Source organism: Mirounga angustirostris, unplaced genomic scaffold, assembly GCF_029215605.1.
Source record: "Mirounga angustirostris isolate CCGP_5_RB_7025 unplaced genomic scaffold, mMirAng1.0.hap1 SCAF_4, whole genome shotgun sequence".
NCBI lineage: Eukaryota > Metazoa > Chordata > Mammalia > Carnivora > Phocidae > Mirounga > Mirounga angustirostris.
Genome location: NW_026991712.1, coordinates 47,211,971 through 47,231,148, shown reverse-complemented (window position 1 = coordinate 47,231,148; position 19,178 = coordinate 47,211,971).

The following is a 19,178-nucleotide window of genomic DNA, read 5'->3' as shown; positions in this document are numbered from 1 at the left end:
GTCAAATAAATAAATAAAATCTTTAAAATAGAATAAAAATAAAAATAGTAGTTACATTAATAATTGTTCAGAAATTGTCAGTGAGCATTCTATAAAACTTTCACTTTGAACAGTACATTGATTTAACTCACTTTTTTTATGTATACAAGATTCACAACGACCTGAGTTAACTCCCACTGGTTTTTAAGTATCAGAGAAAATCCTGTTCTAATTCAAAAGTGAGCTTTTTCTCCTTTAAAACATTTCCAATGAAAAACACTTTTTTTTTTTTAAGATTTTATTTATTTATTTGACGGAGAGAGAGACACAGTGAGAGAGGGAACGCAAGGAGGGGGAGTGGGAGAGGGAGAAGCAAGCTTCCCGCGGAGCAGGGAGCCCCATGCGGGGCTTGATCCCAGGACCTGGAATCATGACCTGAGCCGAAGGCAGACGCTTAACGACTGAGCCACCCACGCTCCCTGAAAAACACTTTTTAAAGCTTGAAATTCTAACCTCTCGTAAGCAGAAAATGTCTTCCTTCTATAACTTTACATTTAATAATTCTGATAGAAAACTACGGGAGTTATTCAATATTCTTTGCTTCACATGCATTACAGGTGAAGTTCCCCAAGACAGAACTTAAATCCATTCTTAAAAGTTTTCCAGTGAAAAATACTGAACCATCTAGGTTTTACCCCCATCCTAATATGTGATTCATTGTCCATACTTGATCCTATCAGTGCCCTGTTTATATGTTCTTGCTGTACAGCAGAGCAGACTTTCCAGCACAGGTATTTTTCACCTGAGTACTTGCCTTGGCTGGTGGTGTCTTTTTGCGATCTACTTTGCAAACTGGTATTGCCACAGAATGAACGTCTCTCTGAGCTTAGCTCTCTGACTGATGGCAGCTGGTACAGCAACACCCTAGCTCCCTATAGCCCTGATGGAGAACTCCGAAGCATGTGTTTTACATTGGCTTCCAGATTTCTCCCAGCAGGATTAAGTTCTAGTAACCAACATTATAAACTTGCTTGGAAATGAATGCCTTATTGGCTGCCTTTCTTTCCCTCTCTTACTTTCTAAATCTTCTACTGATGCTTTTCGGAATCACTTCCAAAATAAATTACTTGGACTCTAATCCTTGTTCAGGGTCTCCTTCTGGAGGAACTGAAAGTAAGATAAAAATTTCTGTTTGAAGTAGAAAATGAATGGCAGTTATTGCTTTCCTTCCAAATATCCCTTAATGCATTGAGTTTAATGAGTGAACTGGATTCTGCCAAGTGCAAATAGAAAGTAGTGCATTGTTGTTTTTCTGCCCTCACTGCAATCCTATTAAACCTACCATGTCAATTCTTCCCTGTCTCTTAGGTAAAAGTCTATGAGGTTTCCATAACTTTTCTGTTCACTTTCAAGTTTAATAACCAGTCTCATATTCAAGTATTGGATTGAAACAGAGAAAGAAAAGAGAGGGAAGAATGGATATTTGACTGGAATGTTATAATCTGGAATGGTGAGGCTAATGCCACAGTGCTTGCTCTGTCTCTTCTTGGAGGTATGGTGGACCAAAAATCTCCCCATCCTTGCTGTAGATCTTGCTCAGCACTATTGTCTACAGCAATAATATAGTCTCCAGCTGGCAGCTTACAAACTTTTCCCCTTTCTGTATTTGCCCTCTCCTGCACTGGACAGTATACTCCTGCCTCTTTCAACCAGGATCATCTTTCCTCAGGTAGGAAGCCCTTTAGATGGGATCATTTTCAAAATAATTCAAGGCTAGATAACTTCTAGAGTCCCATGAGGTCTCTGTGAATACTGGCTGTGGTCAAGAAAACAGAATTTGCTCCCATCAAAGCCCTCTGTTCTCCTATCAGTCAGGCCGGCTATAGGCAGCCCAGCCTCTTGGCATCAAACTTCTCCAAATGTGCGTCAAAACTAAATGTGGGTCAACACCAAGCCCTGTGCCCTCAACTCCAAAGAACAAGGTCAGTTCTGAACTTCTCTCCCTCCTGTACTCCAGGTTAGTCTACCTCCTGGTAGTAAGATTGGCTATGTTCTGTGAGGGGATTTCTTAAGTCTTCCTGCTTATCTTCAGATATGGAAGGAAAAAGAGAAAAGTACAACTCTTCCTACAGAAACCCATTATGATCTTTCTCCTATTGATCTTTGTACTTCCCTTCATATTGGCTTGAAACAGCTCACAGACAAATGTTTATCCATCTGTATATTTGAGGTACCCCTTTGCAAGTTCTGCACAGCTGGTCTGGGACCTCACTTTCAAATTAGTGGGTATTGAACACTCTTCCTTCTAATCTTTTTGGCCCCAACTAAAATTCTAAAACAGCAGGAAAAGTACCATTGTAACATTCTGCAGTATCTAATTCAAAATCTAAGTAAAGGAACTAAAATTTTTAAAGTTTACAGTATTCCAAAAATTTATGCTACATCTTAACCATATATTACCTTGTAAGAATTGTCTTATGTATGACCTCACTGATATGAGGAATTCTTAATCTCAGGAAACAAACTGAGAGTTGCTGGAGTGGGGGGTGGGTGGGAGGGATGGGGTGACTGGGTGATAGACACTGGGGAGGGTATATGCTCTGGTAAGCACTGTGAATTGTGCAAGACTGTTGAATCTCAGATCTGTACCTCTGAAACAAATAATGCAATATATGTTAAGAAAAAAAAAAAGAAGATAGCAGGAGGGGAAGAATGAAGGGGGGGAATCGGAGGGGTAGACGAACCATGAAAGACGATGGACTCTGAAAAACAAACTGAGGGTTCTAGAGGGGAGGGGGTTGGGAGGATGGGTTAGCCTGGTGGTGGGTATTGAGGAGGGCACATTCTGCATGGAGCACTGGGTGTTATGCACAAACAATGAATCATGGAACACTACATCTAAAACTAATGATGTAATGTATGGTGATTAACATAACAATAAAAAAATTAAAAAAAAAAGAATTGTCTTATGTAATACATCATCTGATAATTGTCATCAGTGACACCCAAGTTAGGAATTCAGTTTATGTGTATTTTTCATCAAATTACTTTCTAGGCATTGAGACCAACCTATAAAGGTTATAAAGGGAAAGCGTGTTTAAGAAAATACCTGGCCATCTGCAGACATTTTCAAGAAATGTTAAAAATGTCTTATTATAAAATAGATTGTGAATCCTAAAATGACAAAAAAAAGAAATATTGCATATTGTACTCTATAAATTCCTATTACCCAAATTAGAGTTACACATCCAATACCAATTATGATTTCTAAAGCTTCTTTCTACTGTTTTTCCATATTTTCCATTTTTAATAAATACATATTAAATGTGTATAAAATTTGGTTTTAGAAATAAAATTAGCTAAATGAGAATGCAACCTCTGTGTTTTAAGAAATCTTCAAAGGGTTGACATTCTTAAGAGCCAGCTTTGCATTAAGCAGATTAGTAACACCTATTAGTTGATTTGCCAGTTATTTAATAATTATTCTAATAACTGAACAAAAGCAGTAGGCTATTTTACTGCTAGTTCACTCCATGGCTTCTCAAACCAACAAAACATTTGTAAAGATGTTCGCATTTTATTTAAAGCTGAAATATTGATGTGAGATGTGGTTGCAAAGACACTGAATCCAGAGGCATAGTGTTTATGTACAAATATTAAGAATAATGTCTTTTACAGAAACTCATAAACCAGGGATACATGCATTGTCTTTTTCTCTCATCACAAGGTGGGAAGCAGATCCTTTCTTAAATCAGAGGACTATTTAGGACATTCATGTCACTGAAAGGAAAAAGAGATTATTTGGCCAAGGAGGTTACCATTTTATGATAAACAAACATGGGCTTCAGAGTTTACAGAATTTGAGATGGCACATGGTAGTATACGGTTTTTTTTTTCCTATTTTCTTTTAAATGAAGAATTCCTTGAGATAGGTAAAAAAAAATCAATTAATTTAAATAGCTCTTTGCAGTAATATAGGAATTTATGTCCTTTTTCTACAGTTGAGACTAAAATTGTCCTCTTGATTGTAGAAATTAATTGGTCCTTAAAAACGCACTCTTAAAAGATGCTATTGTCTTATTCCATAGAAGTAGTTAAAGTGTATTTGCTGGAAAGTAAAATCACATACGTTGAACCCGTCGTTGGCTTTCCTCTGTTTGCAAATAAAAAGTTGCCTTTTTTCAATGCCAGGCAGTAAACTGAACCTGAATTCTAAGAATGATACTGTGAACTTTCTCATTTATATCATCAGGAATGGTAAGGTTCTGCAATTAGAACTTAGCTGACAATCTGGGTGATGAAGGAGGCACAAAAAAGACTTCTGATTGCTCTTAAACAACTGCATCTTTGGCTTTGCATAGTTTCAGCAACATTAAGGTTTTTTTTTTTTTTTTTTTTTTCCAGCAAACGACTTACAAAAATAGAGGAAGCAGCTTAGACCATTATTGTCTCACATTTAGGATGTGTGCTAACATTCTCAGGGTGATACACAATGAGCAAGAAAAGAAAACAAGAATTAATAAGAGTGGGAGTCAGGAGTTCCTTTCAGAGGCTATAGAGAGGGGAGGCTCACCCACTTCCTGGGGTCTGAGCCGTTTAGCAAAGAGAAAGAGGAAGAGAACAGAGCACAGCATTAGGATATGTTAGTAACTACTGCACCATCTCTTCAAAATATTAATAAAAACCTGCAGTAAGGTTTACATTATTTTTTAAAGATTTCTGTAATTTAGGTTTTATTTGGGTGTCTCAGGCATCAAGAACAGGCTTCAAGGTGGGCAACCAATGTGCAGGTTGCATATAGGTAACAGAATTAATGTTTTTTTTCCTAGTAGAAAGCTTAGAGAAATATCAGAAAGAGCCAAGATCATTTGGTCTCACAATTAATTACCATTTTATTGACAATTTTAAAAGGTGATACTCTAAGAATTTTGTGTGCCTACTTAGTTTCTTCTTCCTGGAGTACCTGTTTGCAGAGTTAACTCTCATCACAATTTCAGATGAAAGAAAAGACACTGTATTTTGTGCTGTTTTGTGTGAGGTTGTGTATTCATTTCTGTTTGGTGTCATAACAGATTGCCACAAACTAAGTGACTTAAAAAAACATACGCAAATTTATTATCTTACAGTCCTGGAGGTCAGACGTCCGACACAAGTGTCATCAAGCTAAAATCAGGTCTTGGAAGGTCTGGGCTCCCTTCTGGAGGCTAGAAGGAAGAACTGTTTTCTCCCTTTTTCCAGCTTCTAGAGGCTGCCCTTATTTGTTAGCTCATGGCCCCTTCCTCCACTTTCAAAGCCAGCAATGGTGGGTGGAGTCTTCCTGTCACTTTTCTCTGAACCACTCTTCTGCCTTCTTATTTTAAGGACTCATGTGATCAGATTGGGCCCATATGGATAACCCAGAATAATCTACCCATTTCAGGGTTGGCTGATTAGCAACATGGATTGCTTTTGTAACCTTAATTTTCTTTTATCACCTAAGCTAAAATATTCATGGGTTCTAGGGATTAGGGTATGAAATCTTTGGTGGGGGTCTTTATTCTGCCTACCAATTCCTGCCCTGCCTACCAATTAGGTTTAGTTGTGAGTAATTGAAATTCAAAATAATAATGATTTAAATAAACTAAATTTTTAAAAATTTAAATAAACATAAATGTCCTAATGGAATGACTATCATCTTTATGTTACAGATATTGGAACTAATAACATCAATGTATCACATGGACTATAGATATTATTAAAAGATGAGTTTGCGGGGCACCTGGGTGGCTCAGTCGTTAAGCGTCTGCCTTCGGCTCAGGACATGATTTCAGGGTCCTGGGATCGAGCCCCACCTTGGGCTCCGTGCTTGGTGGGAAGCCTGCTTCTCCCTCTCCCACTCCCCCTGCTTGTGTTCCCTCTCTTGCTGTGCCTTTCTCTGTCAGATGAATAAATAAAATCTTTAAAAAAAAAAAAAAAGATGAGTTTGCAAATGTCAAGATTTCGTGTTGTTCTTTTTTTTCCATTTTAACACCAACACAGATTTCTAAAATAGGCTAATTCTATGTATATATTAAGTCATTATAACCAATCATTTTTATTAGGTTAGTACAAAGCAGAACTGTATTATAAAGAGGGACAAAAAGAACAAAAGCAAAGATCACTTTTCAACGATTTGTATTAACATCACATAGCAACAAGCTGCATTGATAGCAAGTTGCAATGATATCAATCACAAAAAAATGTGTTTTTTAGATTTCTTGGTTATATGGGCATAGCATTATATTTTAAAAGGCTTTTGAGGAACTGAAGCTCCAAAAGCACCTTAATGGACAGAAATAATAAAACTAATTCTTAAAAGAAGAAATTTAGTAAGGATAACTTTTGAGTTAAACAATACAAAGAGACAGAATAAGGATATAGTATTTTAGCAGACACATCTATTTAATTTTCTTTAGTTGGTAGTAGAGACAGGATGTGTTAACAATGTAATAGCCACATGCTAACTACATTCTAAAATGAATAAGTAGCATGATAAAGAGAATATTTTCTTAAAGGGGGAGGCAGTTATGGCGTCCTGGGCTGTTCAGACCACACCTGAATAAACGTACAATTCTGAACACAGTAGCAAGAAGGGAATGTTTAAGCCCGAACACTTCCAGAGGAGATTAAACCAGAGAGTAAAAAGCCTGACGTTGTACCAGTTCAAAAACCAAACTGTGTGTCTTGTAGAGATAAACATATAGGAAATGTGATAGCTGTCTTAAAATGTCTAAGGTGTATTGGGTTAAAGGACATAAACCTGGTCCATGTATTTTCAGTGGATAGGACTCAGACCAGAGAGGGAGATTTTGGTTCTGTATAAGATCAGTATTTTTCTAATAATTAGAGCTTTCTGGAAATAGAATAGACTACATCTGTACAAAGTGAATTAGCTGCTACAAAATTGTACCTGCACAAACTAAGAATTTATTTTCCAAGAACATTTCTAGAGAAGATTTAGGACCAATCCTTAGATGTCTTCTAACCCTCTTTGACCAATCCCTCTTGTATTACTAAGTAGAGCATGAATGCCACTCTCATATATGACATCCTTATTCTTTGGTTCTTGATATTCTATTTGTCAGACTATTGTGATTAGATTCTTTTAGCCAGTATGTTAGGAGTAGAATTCTGTGCATTGTATTCTAGCCAATAAAAACCAGAATATATTTTAACTATTATTAGTGGTAGTATATATAATCCAAGAATATATCTTATTGGTACCTTGATGTCAAAGATAGCATTAAACTCAAGAACTCAGGTGAAATTGTGTGGACATGATAGCAACAATAATCATTCTCAGGATTTCCATAGGATTTCCTTCTTTCTTTGAAATGAGAGTAAATAAGATTACCAACTTAGATAACCCATAATATCCCTAAAATTACTATAGGGGGGAGGTCTTCTGAAAATGAGGAATGCATTTTATAACAGGTAGGATGGAAGCTTGTATCTATTTTGTTTGAACAGCTTCTGTTAAAAAAGAGTAGCTAATGTAAGATCAATTATTTCTACCCAGAAAAACAAAGAAAGTTAGACACACAACCACCACCACCACCAATAACAACAACAACAAACAAGCTGTTTGAAGACATGGGAAAGAAGCAAAGCAGCCAGACCAAAGGGACCAAGACCCCAGGAAGAAGGGACATATGTTATGGTGAGTCCCAAACTGTCTGACACTTTTCCTACCCAGGCATTTTCAGTTGGGCAGTGAACTTCAGCTCAGTGCTTTCTGCAGTCTCATAAGGCTAGGCAGATAAAAAATGGAGTTGAGGTTTACCAAGACAGCCATCATATTAAAAGGTAAGATAAAAAAAAAAAAAAATGTCAGGGCACCTGGGTGGCTCAGTCGGTTAGGCGTCTGCCTTCAGCTCAGGTCATGATCCCAGGGTCCTGGGATGGAGCCCCGCATCGGGTTCCCTGCTCCGCGGGAAGCCTGCTTCTCCCTCTCCCACTCCCCCTGCTGTGTTCCCTCTTTCGCTGTGTCTCTCTCTGCCAAATAAATAAATAAAATCTTTAAAAAAACAAAACAAAATGAAACAAAACAAAAAAATGTCATCTGTAGAAAAATGAGTGGTATTTTGGGCTGTTTGTTCCCTCAAGGCATCCTGCCAATTCCTTAACTGTGCACAAAATGCTGAAAACTTAAGCATAAATTGACATATGAGAGGCTAAAAATTAATCAAGGACTTCAGTAGTCCCACATGGATGAGGAAACAAAAATTAGAACTCATGGCTTTCCAAAGAAAATGGGCTCTGGTAATCAAACCTAGACTTTCAGTTGAAACTACAAAGGACCACACCTTAGGAGTAAGAGAAAACCAAAATAGAGAAGCCTTAAAAAAAACAAAATACAAAACCTGAAACACAGTCTTTAATCATCTCTATTACAGACTGGATTAAATTTATTTCCCACTAATTTAACTGCTTTCGAAAAGAAACATAGATCACTTCTAAGGAAAATTGGCATCGTTCAAAGGCTAAATAGTTTTTATGCACAATGTCTGGAATTTAATTTTAAAACTCACAAGCTATGCCAAGAGATAAGATCAAGTAGCTGAAAATCATAGTGGAAAGAAATAGAAAATAGAAATAAATCCACAGGCTATTCAGATACTGGAAACATTAGACACTGTGCTATTCTGATATTAATGTATCCATGGCTATAATTATAAATGTACTGTGAAAACTGTGATTAGTATATTTTAAAAATAGCTGGAAAGGTTGAAAATTATACCTAAAAATAGAATCCATAAAGGAGAATTAAGCGGAAATACTAGAACTAAAAAATATCATAAGTGAAATTAAGAAATCAATAGAATGTTAAACAGCAATCTAATTAGTAGAACAGTAGAAAATAACCACACTGAATCAGAGAGAGTAAAAAGAGCACAAATATAGAAATAAACTTCAGAGCCAATTAAGACATGATAAAAACTTCTACCATATGTGTAATTGGTATTCAGAAGATATAAATAATATTTGAAAATATGTTGATCAAGACTTTTCCAAACTGATGGAAAATATTAAGTCACAAATTAAAGAAGCTCTATGATCCACCTACAGGATAAATTTAAAACACATCTAAGCATACCATAAAAAATATAAAACATATAAAAAATAAAAAATGAAAGAGAGAAAGGTAAGAATAAAATAAAAAAAGAAAGGATATATTACTTTCAAAGAGGCAACAACACCTAACAGCTGACTTTTAAACCAAAATAACTGCAACCAGAAGAAACTGAGATGACATCTTTGAAAGAGCTAACACAAAATAAAATAAAACAACAAAAACAACAGACAAAAAAACTAACCCAGACAAAAAAAAATTCTTTTTTTAAAGTTTATTTATTTAAGCAATTTCTACACCCAACATGGGGTTCAAACTCACAACTACAATACATTCTTCCAAATTACTCTTACAAAAGGCAGCATGAGAAATGCCTATTATGATGTGGTATCAGAGATTTTATTGTCTAATCTGCCTTTAGATAGGTAATGTAGCACTGACTTCTTAGACTTTCCTTGACTTTTAGTCTTACCTTTACACTACAAGTAGCCTTGTCCTCTATGCACATTTTCCCCTTTTTATCACCATTTCACTTCTTTTCCCTTACTATCTCACTTGCATCAATCCCTGAATTGGGCAAACAAAGTTAAAAACCACCTGATATTCTGCATTCCTGAATTTTACTATTTAAATGATTTATACATCCTTCCACATAGATATAATTTTTCCTCGTGGGTATAAAATAACTTTTTTCCTACTTTGTAGACCATCAGTGTCCCTTGTTTTTCATGTTAAATTAAACTTGTTCTCTTCCTTCCAGTTCATCACTTTTCCTTGTCCTTTTTATCTTTTTTCAGTCTGTAATAATTCTCTTTTGAATGGAGTTTTTCATTTAAATACCAAATAATGATTTATTAGCATCTCAGCTTTTATTTGTTTTCATTTGCTTGGAGTCTATCATTGTAGGCACTTGAATACCAAATTCATCCTGTATGCTCAGAGAAGTAACCACATATCATATGGAGCAAGGCGCTTCAATTATTAAGTTTATCCTACACTTGGGGACCAGAGTAGAATGGGCCAAGCCTTGGAGGCAGAATTAGAGCTTCTTGAGCTACAAATAGTGATCATTTTTATTTTCAATTATTCTCTTAAAGAAGTTATTATAGGGAGCGCCTGGGTGGTTCAGTCGGTTGAGTGACTGACTCTTGATTTCGTGCAGGTCATGATCTCATGTCGTGGGATCGAGCCATGTCCGACCCCACGCTCAGCACAGTCTGCTTGTCCCTCTCCTTCTGCTCCTCCCCCTGCTTCTCCCCCTGCTCTCTCTCTCTTTCAAATAAATAAATAAAATCTTTTTTAAAAAAAAGAAAAAAGAAGTTACTATATTTAAAGTAAAGCTCACATAGCTACAAACTGAAGGACTTCTGTCTGCCTTCAAAGATGACTACCCAAGGAGACAAGGTTATACAGCAAACAGCATCTTAGTTTGTACTACAGCATAATTTGCAAATAGGTCCAATGTATAAAAGGCTTTGAACTCATCAAAATAAGGAAAATATCATCAAAGCAACACAAAATAAGTAGCCTATAATAGTTTATAAAGTTGTATGGACCACCATAATGAGGAGCCATGAGATTCTCTTAGTTGCTGTACAAAGCAACAGCAGACATCTTTTTCAGACAGAAAAGGTACCAGATTATTCTTCAAACAGCTCTAAATCTGATCTGTCTGAAAAACTGATGACATTCAGAACAATTTTTAAACAAAGATGGAGGAGGAACATCGATCTCTCACCCCTCTCCTTGATTCTACCCAAAGGAACGCAAGTTCAGGAAGGATGACAAAGCTTCCTAAGCACTCCATCAGTGATAAAAAGTTGTTCGAGAGTATTCTCTGCTTCTACTATCTTGGGTGTTCTTTATTACAGGTTATATATTCTGAGCGAAGAAAAGAGTATAGGTTATTTTGGCAAATCCCTTGAAGGCATACATACTTCATTCCATGCAACAGAGCCCCTTTTTGGTATTTACTAAAACTGTTTACAGCTTACCTGAAAATCCTAAATTTGATTTTCAGTGTTCTCCATTCAGTTCCATCGTATCATTTGCAATGGCTACTAATTATGAGCTGTGTGGAAGATCGAGCAATATCCCAGTTTGTCCCTCCCTGTGGATATTACCTTCATTCAACTATCTGAAAGATGAGTAGCAAGTACTAATATATTTTTTTACATTATTCAGAGCCAGTCTTTTATGAAGGCAGGTGGGGAATCATTTAAACGGTATGAATACAGGGATTTTCACAAGGCTAGCTAAAACAAACCAAACTCTCTTAACTTCTATTAAGGATCAGCAAGCTGTTTTCTGTAAACAGCCAGATTGTAAATATTTTAGGTTTGCAGGTCACACTCTTTTGTTGCAACTACTCAACTCTGCTGTAGTAGCATGAAAGCAGCTATAGTAGCCATAAATACACAAATGGGCATGGCCACGTTCCAATAAAACTTTATTTACAAAAACAGGTGTCTGGCTAAATTTGGCCAGTGGTCCATAGTTGGCTGATCCCTTTTGCTAGGTTGTTCCTGAAATTCTATTACTCCTTTATTGTAAGACAGTGATCTTTTTGATAATATAGCTGACACTCTATTACTATCAGCCATTATTTACAATGTTTTAGAAATGATCTTTCAGTTCCCAAAAGAGCAGATTTCAAAAAGGACAAAAGAAAAAAATACTGAGAGACTGAGGCAGAAAGAAAGCCTGTATTTGGCCCCAACTATTAGAACAACTGATGAAAAAAAGTACTAACTAGAAACAGAAGACAAACCTCAGTGAAGTAAGAACTTCTCCAGTGTCCATGTCAACTCACTTATGCATTCATTCATTTACTCAGCTATTCAGCCAGAATTTTTTGAGCACATATTATGTCAAGGAGCACTATACGAGGTATAAGGATAGGGCAGTGAATACATGTCAGCCATAGTCCAGGCCTTAACAGAGTTTTAAATCTAGTAGGAAATATGGACACCAGGGACATAATTTAAAAAATAATGAAGGCTATGAACACAGACAATGGGAGACCCTATGTAGAAGGCCAGGGTGACGTGGGATGGAGGTGCTGAGAAGACATCTCTGAGGGAGATATCTCTGAGCGAGTGATAGAATGTAAAGAATAAGTCAGAATTGGCCAGGTGAGGAGGACTGAGAGAGAGTAAGGGTAAGGTTACTTAGAGTTCTATTATTCAAATAGCTGTCCATTTTCTAAAGTCAGATCTTTCACATTTGTACTTAATTAAGATACTGAGGTTAGCCTTGTTGTACTTGGTACAATAGAATAATATTTTCCTACTGTGAGTACTGGATGGATACTTCTGATGCTTTGAGACAGAAATAAAAATTCGTGCAACCCCCTTGAATGAGCTCTCCTGGCCTCTAAGCCAAAATTTTGCCTAGTTTCATGTTTGACTTCCATCTGTTTAGCAAATGCAATCGGTTCATTGAGACTAAATGAAAGACATAAGGGGAAAATTTTAGCCAGTGAAAGTTAGGTTAATGAACACAGACAAAGAAAAAAAAGAAAGAAAGAAAGAAAGAAAGAAAGAAAGGAAGGAAGGAAGGAAGGAAGGAAGGAAGGAAGGAAGGAAGGAAGGAAGGAAGGAAGGAAGGAAGAAAGAAAGGAAGAAAGAAAGGAAGAAAGAAAGAAGAGAAAGAAAGAAAGAAAGAAAGAAAGAGAAGAAAGAAAGAGAAGAAAGAAAGAGAGAAAGAAAAGAAGGAGGGGAGGAAGGAAGAAGGGGAAAAAAGTGTTGGTGTGGAGAGATCCTGACTACTGACTAATAGCAGAAAAATATCTTCAGTTTATTTCTGAAGAGCTTTAAACTTAAAATGTCACCCAAAAGGCATTTGGGGAATTGTTTGGTGAGTAAATGTCATACCTGTAAGAAGAAAGACTAATAGACTCTCTGAACTGTAATGGCCTGGCCTCAGTAAAATACACACTCAAGTTTTATAAGACTTATTCATAGTGTAATGGGTAAAATTTTTGTCTCAATACTATAGTGTTCCTGATAAATACTGCACTTGTTTCTTTATGTTACAGTATTCAAAACTCTGTATATTGTGGGTGATACACTACAGGTTTACAAGACTTGGGTCAAGAGAATTGGTACAACCCCGAGGCTTGCTTTATGATCCTATCTGACATTTTCATTCAGCAGCCATGCCTGCAAGTTCAGCAAACAGTGTAACATAAAAGGGCAAATGCATTTATACAATCATCATCTCTCATCATCGTATCTATACGGCTGTGAGGGTCACCAAGGCTCAGTGGTCCTGAGGTCCCACATTCAATATTTATCCTCAAGTCTCCTGGAGAGATTTCAACCTCAGATCTAGTAGTTGGACCCTGATAGATCCAGGCAGTTATTTCCTGAATGGAATATTAGTGCATCACTCTTGGCAGGGGGATCACTGATGAATTTCAAAAGATAATTAATAAAAGCTTTGATATCATCACCAAGAAACACACATTGAGGAGCCAGCTCTATGGGCCACTGGGAAAACTATTTCAAATTCAGTTATTTCTCATTAAGAGCTCATATCATACAAATAGCAATCCACAGATGGTTAACTCCTAGTTATCTTTCAGATATCAATGCAATGGTCACTTGGGTAGAGATTCCTTTTTTCATCTTCCAAACAAAGTGAATCCTCCACTTAAAACTTCTCATAGACTAAGGTTCTTCTCTTTTTCTGTAGTACTTATCACATTGGTATTTTACCCTTACCTAACTCTTTACTGCATAAATATCAGCCTTCCACAAAATACCATAAATGATATGAGTATGAGGACAACGTCTAGTTTTGCCCACCTTTGTGTCCCAGAGGTGTTTACAACATCACATAATGGATGTTGAAAACTATTTATTGAATGAATAAATCAATGAATTGGCGAAGTGAATAAAACCAATAGATTTATAGAAAGCAAAATACATTTATGGAAGGCAACTGTCTAAATACTTTGATTTGGAGAGCATAGTCAAAGGAATCCTCTTAAAAAATGTATACACAATTAGATTGCTAAACGCACTTAATTAAAAATATTAGAAGCTTAGTCTTTTCTTAGGAATTTTCTGGTAAAATGCAATTATTCATAAGTAAAGGTACTGTATTAGATAATCTATAGCTGGGTTCATTAAAATCTGTCCATGTCTGGATCTGTCAATGAATGGGGAAAATTTCAAGATCCTCTTTTTCAGACTAAACCTTAGTGTCTGGTAAATTACCAGAGTGAGTGGTGAATGAGTGAATGAAGCAGGGAAAGAAGTAGGGTAGGGAATTGAAAGCTACCATAGTGTAGTGGTCTACAGCTTGGCATTAGCACTACATTGTTGAGAATCATAAACCTCTCTCTAACGTGCATTCACTCTGTGTCCTATGCAATTTATTTAATCCCATTGGGGCTTCACTTTCTTCATCTATAAAATGGGCTTATTAATGTGTCTGTGCATTAGGCAATTGACAGGATTATTTACAGCTATGTATGCAAAGTGCTTGGAACAGCTTCTTCTCTCTCTTTATGTTTCTAAATACTTGGAGGTTCTATGACCTTCACTGTACAATCTAATTAATGCTCACCCTTTTAAGTATAAGTTAAATAATATATACATATTGGTTCTATTTTAATACAAATAGTAATTATTTTGTTTTCATTCTGTATCCCAAAATACTTTAAGGAAAGAAACTGCCTTGAAGCTCTCCCAAAGATATCAGTCTTAATGTCAGTCCTTCTATACTGAAACTGGAGGAAAACATTAAAAGATTTAAAAGAGTTTGAAAAATCACTATTAAAACTTTGTGCACTCATGTTCTGCTTTTCATACTCATTAGCCTGCAACATTAAAGGACAAATTTTAAATATCTATTAACAGTTATGATTTTCTAAAACATCCACTATCTCCCTAAAGCTGTCATATTCAAGACAAGCATGGCATGAGAGAAACATGGTTCAGTGAATAAGAAAGGAATCATAGAATCATAAAGCAAATATACTGGGCTTACTGTTTCAGGATTGAATGAATTTGAGAAAATTGAAAAGGAATTTTCAAATGTCAGAAAATGCCAGTATACTAAAATTGTTAGACAAGGCATAGGCATTAAAAAGATGCTTCAATCTCAATAAATATGCCAAACCAAAATGCATACACAATTTAAGGTTTAAATTTATTGAAATCTGGCTACATTTGAAACTGGGTAAGTGTATTTATAGTTTATTCGTTCAGGGTCCAAAAATTTATTATATGTCATTGTTCTGCACGAAGGAGCTATAAGGGTTAAAATAAAGGCTCAGTTCACAAAAGACTTAACATTACATTGAGTTCCATGGACACTGGTCAGGTAAGTAAGTTGAACTGCAAGAAAGAAGGGATTTTCAGCTATGTAAAAAATGAGTGAGAGTGGAGGAAATAGAGAGGAAAAAACGTACCGTGCATATTGGCAATGTTCTAATGACCTTGAGAAGAAAAATTTCAAAGGAGTTGTGAGACTGAAGCCTGTCAAAATAAGTTGAGAACATAACACAAGTGGGGAAGATGAAAGAAACAGAATCTTGGTAAGAAACAAACAAACAAATGGTGCATAAGATCACTTAATTTTGTTTTACTACCTCAGTCTCAAACTGCCTGGTGACCCATTTAAGAGAACTTTGGTTTTACCAAAAGAATGCTGAATGCTGAACTTGGCCTCTTCTCCCAGAACACTGACAGAGCTGGAGTCTTACAACAGAGGCAGGATATTTGAGTTTTCTAGCTCGAGGGGAAAGACCTAAAAACATTGGCATTTGGGTTTTCAAACAAATGGTCCCCCTCAGATGATCCTACAGGGAAGCTCAAATTGACCAGCCCTAGCCACACACCCAGAGATTCCAAACAGAATTTTAGATATTCCTTCTTTACATAGTACATACCATGTATTACCTCTCATCTGAGAGATAATATGTCATAATGGTTAAGACTCTAGATTTCAGGGCGCCTGGGTGGCTCAGTTGGTTAAGCAACTGCCTTCGGCTCAGGTCATGATCCTGGAGTCCCGGGATCGAGTCCCGCATCGGGCTCCCTGCTCAGTGGGGGACCTGCTTCTCCCTCTGACCCTCTTCCCTCTTGTGCTGTCTCTCATGCTCTCTCTCAAATAAATAAATAAAATCTTAAAAAAAAAAGACTCTAGATTTCAGATCTAGACTGTCTGGATTAAAATTACAACTTAACCACTGACTACATGGTACCATGGGCAATATACAGAATTTTCCTTTTCTCTAAAATGAAGATTATTAAGATTCCTACCTGGAAGAGTTGTGTGAAGTTAATGAGTAACAGAAAAGAAGGTCTTAGCAATGTCACCAATTAATATTATTGTTTTATGAGTCCAGATGAGTACAACACAAAAAAGATAAAGAATTTAGTGAAAAAGGAATATTGAGGAAAAAAGAAAATAAAACTATTATAATTTTCAAAAAGATAAGAAGATACTGAATCCATAAAATAATAATAAAAAAAGATGCTCTCGATAATACCAGAGGACAACAAAAAATTGAAAATAAAAAAATTTGCAGTAGAAATGAAAAATGCAATAGAAATATTGGGAGATAAAGTTGAGAAAATCTTGAAAAAAAAAGGAGCAAAGAGAAAACAAGAGAGTAAATAGGGAGAAAAGACTAGAAAATTAGAAGTCCAATCCAGAAGTTTCAATATAAGGTTCTTCTTTGGCATCTCAAACAAAAGGGATGCTGATGGGGGAAAAAAAAAATGTTTAAAGCATGATGAAAGAAAATCATCAATGGAAACATACCAGATAATTTCCTAGATATGAAGGGTTTGAATTTCTAGAGTAAAAACATCCCACTGAGTGCCAGCACAATGGATGAAATTGACCCACACATTACACTATTCTGACAGAATGGAATTTTCATGCACATGTGAAAAACTAAATTTTAATGTGTACTTTTTGAAACTGAAATTTCGAAAGCAAGAGAGGACTTTAGCTTTAAACAAAATCAGTAGAAGCTTCATAAGCAAGGCTGTAGTGCATGTAAGTAAAATGGTGGAAGTAGAGGCAGATCTCAGAATTCTACAATTATTGTTCATTCCGAAGGAGAGTCCTCACCTTGAATAGAAGGCGCTGTAAACAGGAGATTAACTGTGTGATTGTACAAGTGGGTGAATGTGTGTGGAAAGTGCCAAAGAGGGGGGTCACTGATAAAAACTAATCAAGAAAAGTCTTCAGATAGGCAAGGCTTCATACATACAGACTTAAAGTTAATGTTGAGCATTGTGTTAGCATTCTCCAGAGGAACAGAACCAAAAAAAAAAAAAAAAATATATATATATATATATATATATAGAGAGAGAGAGAGAGAGAGAGAAAGATTTACATTAAGGAACTGGCTTATAGGATTATGAAGGCTGCAAGTCCAAAATGTGCATGTCAGGCTGCAAGCAGCAGGCTGGAGACCCAGGGAAAAATGATGTTGCAATTCAAAATGAATGCCATGAGCTGGCAAAATCCCTTCTTGTCCAGGGGAGGGTCAGTCTTTGTTTTTTTAAGACCTTCACTTGAGTGGATGAGGTCCACTAACATTATGGAGGGCGATCTGGTCTACTTAAAGTTCACCAATTTAAACATTAATTTCATACCAAAAAACAAAAAACAAAAATCCCCAAAACAAACAAACAAAACCCACCCTCACAGAAACATCCAGAATAAAGTCTGATCAAATATCTGGGCAGGATGGCTAAGCTAAGCCAACAGATAACATTAACCATCAAAAGTATTAAATCAGTGCTCTACCTTTTTCTCACAGATTTCTGCCTAAAGATCGTAATTTTAATAGACTTCTGTATCCTTTTTGCTTGCATTTAATTGTTCTATAGTTCATCACATATTGTATCCTCAGCATCTAACATGCTATTCCATGTATAATATTTGATCAATACCACAGCATTTAGAAGTGAATTTAAAATTGAGTCAGTCATTTTCATCACTTGCACATGAACACCCTAACTGCAGTTCCTCTAACTACCTACACAATGTGCAGTACACCCTCAATGTGGAAAGAATGATTGGAAGACTTATGCACATTTTGCCATGCCTGCCATATCTGTTTTATGATCAAGTCAAATAAAATGTGAGGTCTTATGAGAATTTTCTGAGAATTGACTTTTGTAAAAATACTTTTTTTTTAAATTTGTGAACTTTATTTATCTAAATTTATCTTTTATGTAAGATAAAAAATCTTAAAATAAATAAATAAATAAATAATCTTAATGCTAAACTAAAAGAAAATCCAAACATATTTAATCATTAATTTATAAATATTTAACTTGTATTTAGTTAGTACTTGGTACTGAATATTAAGCATTCTTCCATATTCTATTTTGATATGGTCAATATCACCAAATGATCCAAGTTTTTGACATCACACAACTGAGGACAGGCCCCACATTTCTTGACCTCTCTCCAAAATCACCTAACACAAGCTTTATTCTTTACATAAGCTCCTCCCTACTCCTCCTCCCTACTCCTCAGACTAAGACACCCCATGGTTTCCCATTGTGTGCAATCTCCCTTAGTGCACTAAGGAAAAAGCCCCACTTTATTTGACTATACGTGGGTTCTTAGTAGTATTTGGCTTGTGGATATTGAGCATGTGGCTTCCTTCAACTTTATTCTTTGCATTTGTTGTGTGCCAGATCATGTTTCTATCTGTACCAACAGATAGAAAATTATATGTACCAGAAATTATAAACTAACAGAATGCTGCATCTCTCATTGATCCTACACAGCTGAGGAATTAATGATAATAGTTGAATTAATTATCAAAGTTAAAAATCCACAAGCTTTCATATAAGAATCTGTATCTCAAGCTTTTTTAAAAAAACTACATCTATTAAGACCAACATTTGTCTCCACATGGTCACTGCATTAATTTTATTTTCCTGTATTAATTTTCTATTACTACTGTAACAGATTACCAGAAACTTAGTGGCTTAGAACAACACATATTATTATCTCACAGTTCTGTAAGTCTGAAGTCTGAAAGGGGTCTCACTAGGTTAAAATCAAGGTGTCACAGGTGTCATTCTTTTCTGTGGGTTCTAGGGAAGAGTCTCTATTC